The following is an 11,610-nucleotide window of genomic DNA, read 5'->3' as shown; positions in this document are numbered from 1 at the left end:
TTTGAAAATTCATCTCGTCCACACCCCCATGCCATGGACAGGGACATCTTCCACTTGACAAGGTTGCCCAAAGCCACATCTGATGCCTGGAGAGGCTGCCTAAAAACAGAGACTAGACAAGAGTAAGGGGATAAAGGTAGGTATTTATTTGAAAGGCCTTCAAAGGTACCCCCTGGGGCCAGAGGCTGATCTCAAAATGGACCCCAAGATGGACCACAGGTCACGAGTTCTTCACACTTTTGTAAGTTTGGTTCATTTGCATATCAGGGTTAATTCTCCATTTAAAGCTTCAGTTAATGATGTAGTTTCCCCAAGCTTGCCCCCCCTTAGAGGCTCTTTGGTTTCTACTTTTTGGGCCTAGGACAGTCTAGGTGTCCTTGAAGAGCAGGCCTGGAGAGGCTTTGTTATGTCTACCTAGCACAAGAGAGCAGAAGTTAACAGGCTACAAGAAACTTCAGAGTTACACACTAGGCAGTACAGAATTTGAAAAATATGAAAGTTAAAACCTAAGGCGTCACATCCAACCTGTCCTTGAACACTTCCAGGTTGGATGGGGCATCCACACCTTCTCAGGGCAACCTGTTCTAGTGCCTCACCACCCTCACTGTGAAAAACATCTTCCTTATATCCAATCTAATTTACCCTTTTTCAGTTTGAAGCCATTCCCCCTTGCCCTGCCACTAAAAGTAGGTTTAAAGTGATTATACTGTGCTTTACTAGGATTTGCAGTCAACCTGCTCTTCTGAGTTTAGAGTATGGGGAGTTACCTCACAGGACCTCTTAAACTCTGCTTGCATTATGGATTCATACAAATTGTGTTTTGCTCCAGTTGTGTAAGCTGAATTTTATCCTTAGTAGCTCTTGGGCTATTTCTAGTGTTCACTGTGATGGGAGCTCTGACTAAAAAGAAATTTCTGCTACTTTCACACAGAAAAAAAACCACCTAAACTTTTTCCTAAAAGGAAAACAGAAATGCTCAGGTAATACTAACGTTACTGTGGAAAACCCGAGGATGTTAAAAAAGATTTGCAGCCACCATCCTCTAGACCACTCAGCATCCCAGCTATATGCAAAGCTGACATTCTTCCTCTGGAAATAAGTCCTAACTTTTCTGACATATATTAAATGTTGACATATGGTGACAAAAGTATTGCCAGCAAGAGCAGTACCTGAATAATTCAACAATGGAGTCACGGCCAAAGAAGCTGAAAGAAGTAATATTTAAAGTAGATGTTACGGCTGTATTCTTGGAGTTTTTCCTACACTGATGTCACCTGACACTGTGCCACTTACTGTCTGCCAGCATGAATAAAAATAAACAGGGTACACTACTGCATTTATTTCAGTGATAAATAAGGTTACTTTGCTGATTTCTTAAGTGAGGTTTTGACTTTATCCAATACTTCTAGTGAGACTGATTGGGAAAAATACCTCCCAGAGGTAATGGTTGCTAATTTGATAAGATTAAATTTCTGATGGAGGACACAATTTTTGATTGTTAGCTTGTCTATTAATTCAGATTTGAAAAATGTGAGGTAATTTGAATGTTTGCAGTATGTATCTCTAGCATTTCACAAATGGTCAGTACAGTGATAAAACTAAAAACTAATAGCAAAGTTAAAATATGATAGTTGAATAAGCACACAAATTGTTTTCCTATAGATATCTAAATTCTCAAGAAAGCAAAGGTTGTTTGCATGATATGTGGAGGTAGATATGTCCTAAGTTAATTTGTAAGTTTGTTCTAACTATTCACTATATGAAAAATAATATTTATGACAACATCTCTATTTTGAAAGGCCTGGCTTAAAAACCATTGAATTTGGCAATGAGTGTTCTGACTTATTTTGAAGCACGTTGTATTTGCTGCTTGAATATTCCACTTACAGAAGCTAAAAGACAGCATTTCAAAATTCGAGAAGAAAACCAAGAGGCTCATTTGGCCCCAAAGCAAACTCGAATGGGATTTGTTCTCATTTCTGTCAGTCAATATGCTACACAAGAATAAAGTCATGTTATTTGCTACACAAGCAGATACTGCTTAAGAAGGTGTAAAAGCCATGTGTTTTGTTACACATGCATGGGACCTGGTACCTTCAGAAATCCTTACAACTATTGCCAAATGGACAAAAGGCTCATATATATATATATCTCTATCATCTATATCTATCTCTATATATCACAGTCAGTATGTGATATCTAAAAACTAATCTTCTGTCTGTGAAAGAGAAACCTGGGAACAACATTTATTTTTGGTGAAGGTGTAGGGACTAGTGCATGTCTTGTCCTTTCTCCTCTGTCTTGGAATGAAGCTTCCAAATGACAAACATAACAAGGCACTTATCCTGCACTGAATGGGGTTTAGATTTTTTTTTTGTAAAAGACTTTAATTTCTAAGCTAGAGACTTCACAGATATAAAAACTTTGAGGGTCTCCTCCTAAGCCTACAGCTATAGGTTTTTATTAAAACAGACTGCAATCAAAAAATTCTGGAGATCCTGAATTGCCAATACAAAACAGTCTCGGCTCGTAGTATGTAGTCTTCAATATATTAATTTGTTGTTATTAGAGTTAACTGACAGTTTAGCTACCAAAAGAAGCACCTTCCTGTACACAGTCCTTTCATGACACACAAATACTTACACATCAGCTTATACACTCTCCCACATAAAATACATTTTTCTTTTTGCAAAGCAGTTCTGGTAATGATTGAACATATAGTAACATACATTCCCAGAATGTGACAAACACAAAATCCAAGTGTAGACATGTCCTAAAGTCCCTGTTTAGCTGAAATATTAGTGAACTTTTAGGCTGGTAGATACTGGCCCAGTGTGAATCCAACCTATTCAGCAGAAAGGTCATCAACTCATTCCTCATGCTCACCAGACCCTTGGCTCAAAACCCTTTTAGTCCTCACTGTCCACTGTTTGCTCTCAAACAGAAAGGAATTATTAACTTCATAAGGTCTAGTTTCCATTGAAACAGTTCTGTACGCATGACTAGGAGAGATATTGCCTACTGCTGACAGCCTGCAAAATAATTCATTTTCTGAGGCTGACACTTCAGTTACTGTAGATGTACAAAGGGAAGAAAAAGATAAATTACTTAAAACTAGATAAAATTGAGGTTTATTTGGCAAGGGATTACAAAACTGTGGCTATTTTTAAAGGAGAAAAATAAGTTTATTCATAGAATCATAGAACCATTTGGGCTGAAAAAGACAGCCCAATGACCACCTACAGCTACGTTTCACAGAACTTACATGCTTTTCCTATCACAAATGTAAAGAATGCTATGGAAAACAATGGGAGCCAATTTTCCATTTGAAGAACATGGAGCAGAATCAAAGATAAAAATAACTCACCATTGAGCTAGAGGGACGAGACACGTGTATCCCTGTACCACTTTAACAACTCCCCAGAAATATGTTTATGGAGATTTACCAAATAAAGCTATCAATCATGTACTTAGGCTAAAGTAATCACGCAGTTTTGCTGGAACTTTGGGCAATAGCTTGAAATTGTATTAAATCATTTATTCTCTAGAATTACTTCATAGGTCCACCAGGGAAAAGCAAACGAAACTCTTCTTATCATGCATTTCCCTCAATTTCTCCAAGCAGACAGTAAGAGGCAATATTGCCATTTGTCCTAAAGCTTTCCTTGGGGGAAGCTTTCCTTGGGGAAGAGACATTTTAGGCTATGCAAAGGTGCTGAAAGGAAACACAGAGTAGCAGCCCAAGCCCTCCTGGTTTCTGGCAATACAGACTTCTCTCTGCAATGTTTAGCTGGTGGCTCTCCAGAGCCTTTCTCAGCCAAGTGGAACTGCACCTGCTTTCCATTGCAAATAACCACAAGAGCAAAGCCTCCCTGTTGCCAAACTCTTAAACCTGTGTTTTTGTTCTCTAGCTCAGTGTAACACCAAATGGTGTATGTAAAAGGACCAATTCCTGTTGGTAATTAGTTCTTTTCAAGTTGATTTTTAGAAAGCTCTCTTTTCCTATGAGAAATCCTGCCACCTATGAGCAGAAACTTCAAATGTCCCTTCACGGACTGCCTTTAGGTTTTGGAGCTCTGCCTGCCAGCAGCCATCTCACTATTTTGAAGTGGCGTGGTCTAGATTGAATGCATATATATTAAGAAAGTCTTTTAATTCATTATATTGGCAATCAAGGCCAAGGATATCTGTGCACTGAAAAACCCTGTGGTTTGTGTATTGCTGTTGATCCTTTATTACTTTCGATGGCAGATCCATAAAAGTTTAGGCCTTCTGCCTGTCTTATACAGCAATGCTGTATTTAGCAAACCTAGTGTTTCCTAAATGGCTGCTCAAGTGATTAATATTTAATTAATCTTAGCCTATAAATAAATAAATAAAGCCCTCAGCGTCACTGCACCTAGAAGAACTACTGGTCTAATCTAGTGATGGAAGACTGCTCTTTGAAAGCAAGAATATTATGCTTAATCTGACATGGAGGCACTCAGTTGTCAGCGTACTGCTTCTCAATTAAGCAACTTCACTGGAAATTGGTAAATTCACAGAACATTTCTACAAAGAGTGTGAATTATGAAGATGCAGATTTAAAAAATAGATCTAGTATTCAGCTTTTTTTAAGGCTTTATAAGAAGCACTGAAGCCTGAGAAAGACGTGAGCAAGCTCATAGGCTTCTCCCATGGTCTCTGCATACTCAGTCTGGAGATTGTCCCCTTTTTACCTTGGATCCTCTTCAGATTCTAGGTGCTGTTTATTTACCTCAAATAATATTCCAATACTGAATACCAGGACTCTCTTCTTCTCCATCTCATTCTCATAATCTCTGTATGCATAAAACATCAGAGTCAGTGCACTTGTTGAGTAGATGCTTTAATTTTGTCTCTTCAGTATATGAACTATTTAATTCTCTTTTTTTTTTCCTATTCCAACTTAACTGTATTTGCAGTTTTCTACTCTTGTATGACATGTTTTGCACATGGTCTACTTGAATTCAAATCCACTTTGACAAATGGTAGTGTTTTATTTTAAAGGATTTGTGAGCTTAAATCCACCATCTCAAATGTACCTTATGGAGCTTTTTATTTTTCTTGGATGAGAAGTAATATGTTTTCTACTAAAAAAAATTGCTGGAATGAAGTGTGCTGCAGAGTTGATCATTATATTTGCCACAAAAAGCCAAACACCAGATTAGTTTTTCTCCTTTATAAATCCTTTTTTTGGTGCTAAACAAACTCTTATCTTGATTTGTTTAGATACATACTAATGGAGCAACAGGTGTCAACAGCTGAAAGTGCACTCCTTCCCAAACTCAATCTAGTTTCATTAATAATGCAAGCTTATCTGAGGAAGCTGTTCCCAAGTACTCTACATGCTGCCAGCTCACTGAATGCATGCCTGGACTGCATAAAGGCAGTAAATTTCAAATAAGATGGAAGAAATATTGCTTCTTTTCTGGAAGCCTTAGAATTTATCCTTCAAAAAAAAAAAGAACATGCAAGATTTACTAGAAATTGTTAAGCAAAGATTATACCTTTGCATTCCAATGGAGATGTGGTATTTCATATTAAATCTTAGTGACTTAATGCTTTCTATTAAAAAATACAGAAATGAAGTCAGAAGAAATAACTGGTGAATCACAGAATCACAGAATCATTAAGGTTGAAAAAGACATTCAAGATCATAGAGCCCAACCTTTGACCGAACACCACCATGGCAACTACACTGTAGCACTAAGTGCCACATCTAGTAGTTTCTTGAGCATCTCCAGGGGTGGTGACTCCACCACCTTCCTGGGCAGCCAGTTCCAATGCTTAACCAGCCTTCAGGTAAAAAATTCTTTCTGATGTCCAGTCTGAACTTCCCTTGGTGCCACTTGAAACTATGTTCTCTAATCCTGTCACTCGTTGCCTGGGAGAAGAGGCTGATTCCCTCCTGACTACAACCTCCTTTCAGGTAGCTGTAGAAAGTGGTATGTAGAGAGCCTCTCATTCTTGTGGCATTTAAGTAAAAACTTATAAAATGAAGGCCTTGTTGCCTTTGTAAAATTATGGCTCAGGCCTGTTACTTTGCCTAGAGAAGGACTGTGAGAAAAGTCCATGAGAAGATAAGCAGTTATTAGTTTTTACCCATGAGAATGTAGTATCAACAGAAGCATGGAAGTTAAACAACAGAAGGAGAAAAACAGCAACATGTCTGCACCTGTTATTTTTCTGAATGCTTGAATGCTTTTGCCATAGGTAGCAAATGGTATATATTGAAGTTAATAATAGCCAATGAGTTTATTGTAGTAGTTTAGCAACCAGTGAATCTGTAACGAATTCATACACAATGGGTATAACGATAACATACAAAAGGTATATAGAAGAGGCTGCTTTGTTTAATAAGCAGCTTTTTGCCCTTTGTCTGAGGCACTGTCCGTGTGTGTCGTGACAGCCCCAAAAGCGACACATTCTGGACAGCGTTGTAGACAAGGCACTCAGCAGATAATTCTGCTATCTGCTAAGGATAACTCACCTAACTAGATTTCTAATAAAATTTATTTAGTATTTTTCAGTTCAACTGTTGCCTGATTTGTGTCAATCTTCCAAGTCAAGTAACATTCAGGGGAATGAAAAAGCCACTATGTACTACACAAGGTCAGTCTTGCATTTTATGAGAGGTTTCTATGGTGCTAAACTGATAATTTTTAAAATCTTTTTAAGGTTGCTGAAATCTTGCTGTATATAGAACACATTTTTTATTTCAAATATAACATAGATTAACCATTACAACAGCTATAAAGTCTCACTTAGGGAATTGTTCCAAAGCTGTTGAGAGATGAAAAGTGAAATCTTAAAATACTCTCAATTTGGGGAGGTCATTCTGCTTCTGAAGGCTGGTAGTTTAGCTCAAGGTTTTATCTTGACAATAGCATGTGCTTCTCCAATCTTTTGCTGTCTTTTTCCTTTTTATTTAGAAAATTAGGACAGCAATTTTATATGCCAAGGTAATTAAATGTAACTGTGGGTTATGATTGTGAATTTATAAAATAGGCAATAAATCAGGTGATAAAAGAGTAATACACCTCCAATTCTGCTGCATAAATCCAGGTTTCACATTCCTTTCCATTCCATTCTGGTACACCTCATTTCCAAACTGAACTGAAACATTTTTCCAGACTAGACACAGAGAATACAATGACAAAGCATGGTAAAGCAATTTCAATTTACAGAGGGCTGGACAGTCTGGTTACAATTCCTTGGTGTTTGCTACTGACTATCAAGTCTAGCTCGAAATGGTTTTGTTGAACAAAACAAACTACAGATGAATCCTGCTGAGTCCATTAGTCCACAGTCACAAAACACTGATACACCTCAGGTTCCTCTTTAAAGATATAATAATTATTTAATATGTGCATATCCTACAATGTTTCTATTCTCATTCTATAAGAATATTTCTAACATTTTAAGTTGCATACTGCTTACATAAAGGAACCTCTTTTCTCCTTGTCCTAGCGAAAACAAGCAAAAAACCCAACTTTAAAATAGATTTTGTGATAAAAGGTACATATGCCATTTTTAAAGTTTCTTCTCATTTATATGAGAAAGAAGTCCTTTAAAAATAATTAAAACCTGAGTATTTTAACCAGCAGCTTTTATAAAACACTCAGGAGAATTTGAAAGCAGGGTGCAGGAGGATAACAAAGGAAGAGAGAAAACTGTCCACCTGCCTAATTCACCCAGCAATGACTCAGAACTTCATACTCAGAACTTGGTACAATCTCAGAAATTTTAAATTAGCAGCTGGCACTATCCAGTTTTAAAAGAGAAAAAGAGTGGGGGAGAACACAGAAAATTTTCTCTTTCATAGTTTTTTTCTTTGTTCAAAACAGATTTTAAACTGTACCTGAGCTACAGTTGAGTGACCTGAGCACCCAGAAGCGCATGAATTAAAGCAGGCAGAGGAAAGATGAGAGGAGATGTAGAAGAGTACTCAACAGCAGGAGAGACACGCTGGACAGATGCCAGGCAAAATACAGCAGAGGAAAGAGGGGAGAAACCCCCAACCCATTTCCAAAGCACCAAGGTGATATCTTCAGCTCTGAGAAAACCAGCTCATGGGTAGAAGCATGAACACAAGGGAGTCTTAATGGGAAATGTCAGAATGTCCTAATTCCAAATGCTAAAGTCTGTGAAGTTATAAACTCCCAAAGCAGAGCAAAGGGAACACTGTAGGAATTTTGCTGGAGTAACGCTGTTTTAAAATGGAATCTGTATAATGTTTATGGGGATTGATATTTTACAATTTGTAGTTGAACTGCGTTATACATAACTGTTTTGGAAAGCAAAAATGGCTTCAGTAAAATTGCAAGCTCCTGTAATCTAAGTGTTAATTAAGCCTATATATATCATAAACTTTGAGGCCTCTTCATGTGATGTCTGATTATTCATTTTACATATTTAGTTCACATGAGTACTGGAAATTAAATATTTTGGATTTTTGCTTTACAGTATTATTAATTTTGAAAGATATTAGTTAAAAGCTGGGGTTGCCAGTTTATCACTGAGTTTTGAGAAAAATGCCATTAAATGAAAACAGCAGTTGGTTTTCACTGCATTTTTCATGGATGTAGAAGCATAAACATCTGCTTTTGTGTCTTTTTTTTCCCCAAGTTTCTCCAGGCTTGAAAAATAGTTATGCACCATAAATATCACTCTATGAGTCATTTACTTAAGTGAACAGCTGCCTGCTAATTAGCCAAATGCTCTCCATTTTAAATCATGCAGTTAAATGAACACGCTGCAACAGGCAAAAGAATGAAGTGCAGGAACTTTACTAAAATGATGAAATGGCAGAAATTTGTTACTTCCATGTCAGCAAACAGAGGTCATTTCCTTATTCTGTATCTACGGACCGAGAGACAAAATGATCATTTGCAGTAGATTGTGGCTCTGAATATAGAAAACGAGGCAGACATTACAGAGCCTTGGTTAATATAAGAAATGATACAGCTCTTAGACCACCAATGTTTTCTGCCAACTTAATAATGCTAGCTTTGTTTTTTCTCATGGAACTGCTGAACAGTGCTAACATCTGCAGAGCCAGATTGATAGGCAATAGTAAGGGTGCTGTTCATGTTCATGGAAAACTCTTCTGTTCCACAGTGATATAGAAAGATAATCAAATCTTGACAAAAGATGGAGCAGGCATGTCATCCTGGAAGAAGCCAAAGCAAAGCGAAGCAAAACACCTTTTTGTCTTGACCATTCTCACTCACCATCAAATCTTGATATTTTTTTTCTATTAGCATAATTGTTGGCAATAGAAAATAACTGTATGAACCAGGACTTCCCTTTGAGCCTCATATCCTGCCTTCTTAAACAGAAATTCTTTTATTCTTAAATACAATAAAACTCCAACACAAATCCACAGTTCTCAAATTAAACTCAAGTGGCTGAAACACCATGTGCATATTGAGAACAAAGCACGTGATCCATCTGACCGTAACTAATAGTACACAAGTCAACCTTTGAAGGCCACTAAGCTTCAGGCATGCTTTTATAAAGTTATATTGGGACAGAATTTAAAGAGTTTTTCATCATCTATTTTAATCTTTCAGCAATCAAGAAAAGTCAGTTGACACAGGAGCTAAGAAAGTCAAAGCCAAAGGATCCAGAAAACCAGTATTTGAAATTCTTACTGAAGTTTTTTATTAAATTCTCAATTCAGATGAAACCTAAGGCAAAAAAACCAAAAAACCGAACTCCAAAAACCAACAAAACAAACAAACCAACCAAGGTAAAATACTCAGGTAATTATTTCTTCCTGAGAAACTCTGTTTTTCACAAAAAACTGACATACCTTAGAGACACAGCTACCATGTTGTAGGACACATTCTGATTTTCACTAGGAAGAACAATGCACACATTCCTTCTTGTTCTCTGTTCATTAAAACTGAGAGGAAAGCTTAAACAATTAGCCAGGTCTGCAATATCATTACAACAGTGACCTCCAGTGAAAGGTAACCATAAAAGGAATCACTGACTGACAGGATAGCCACTGTGAGGGGCTTTAAAAATTAAATAGCTTTACAGTATTTGCCATATTTCTATTTTATTTCACAAATATTCATTAAAGATAGAAGCTATGAGTACTTAATGAACAGTTTCAGAACTCAGTATTCTACACTTTGCTTAAAAGATCAAAATAATTTCTGAACTGGTGTACATTTAAAATAGAACTGTGAGAGATATGATTATTTGCAGCAGAAAAAGAATTTACTCAGTAACTCTCCAAATCCTTTAAAATCCTACATTCATAATGATAATGAAAAAAGTCCCAGGATCTGGAGGTACTCTGTGTATCAGAATCTGACCACTTTCTCCAAACAATCTTATGTTACTGTTTCTTTTTCATTTTCTCATCAGTGCATCACAGTTGGGGGCTAAAAGTGACAAACAATTAAGTATACCTAACTTCTTAATGTTTAACAATTTTACAGTGATCCATCCACTCATCCAGTCCACAGTCCTGTGAAATCTGCCCAGTAAACCTGCTAAAACTAAAGTAAAAAATCCACTCCCCACACACACAGGCTGGAAATCCATGTCCACAGATCCTGCTGATTTCTATTTCAAATGTAGTCTATGACCTTTTGAATTTTAGGTTTGTAGTTGCTATTCTGTACTTTTCTGAGATGTAAGTGACTTCTTGAGGCTTGAACCTATGAAAAGGAATGACAAGTGGACAAACAACTGCTGCTGTAATCTGTGCTGCTGCTTTAAGGAAGGTGCTTTGCAACATGCTCCTTTCGTTCTGCTTTCCTCTGAATTTGCAAAAGAGTGAGTATACCTCAGTAGCTAAAAAGATTTTATCTCAAAACAATGAATAGTCAGAAATTGAAAAGCTTTGCACGAAACGCCAACTGTTTTACAAAGGAGGCAGAGGGCAAAATTTGTTATTAAAAGATGCAGATGCCATCTGTTCATTGGGAAAATAAACTGCATCATTCACCTAGTATGTCCCTCATTCTTGCCAATACTCATGATTCAAACAGAAGTCACATATTTTTTGCAAAAATTATTCACATCGCACATGGAGAATGAACACTTACTTTTTAAGCACACGCGTTGCCTCTTCTTACCAAGAGCCCTCAATGAGGCCCTCTGCAACAAAAAATGATCTAATTCTCATAAACTGTATCTTTCTGAATCAAGCTTTCACCTGACCAGCAATCTCCTTCTTGCTCTAATGACAGCACCACCTGCCAAATAGGCAAATTCTTTTAGGAATGTAAGAGCCACAGGTACAGCTGGGGCAGGATTTGAGTATGTAAAAATTAACCATTTGAGGTCTGTCTTCTTGTGATGGGGTTAGACCCAGCTGTGAAGAGAACAATAACAGAAAATAGCATAAGGAAGCAAGAAAATTTTCAGGAAAGGGAAGAGGACCATACATTTTGGATATTTGCAGAGGGGATTATAAATATTCATGTTTATGAAACCCACCTCAACTATGTGTCAGGAGTCCAGGCACAGCCAAATGCATTTTTAGCCTAAACTTTGTTGTCTGTGCACAGAAGAAACATATCAATGTCCAAAGAGACATGCTAAAGCTAAAAAACTGCAGGACAT

This window comes from Coloeus monedula (assembly GCF_965178545.1).
Source record: "Coloeus monedula genome assembly, chromosome: 1".
NCBI lineage: Eukaryota > Metazoa > Chordata > Aves > Passeriformes > Corvidae > Coloeus > Coloeus monedula.
The sequence above is the reverse complement of the archived record's forward strand: the minus strand, read 5'-3'. Positions refer to the sequence as shown.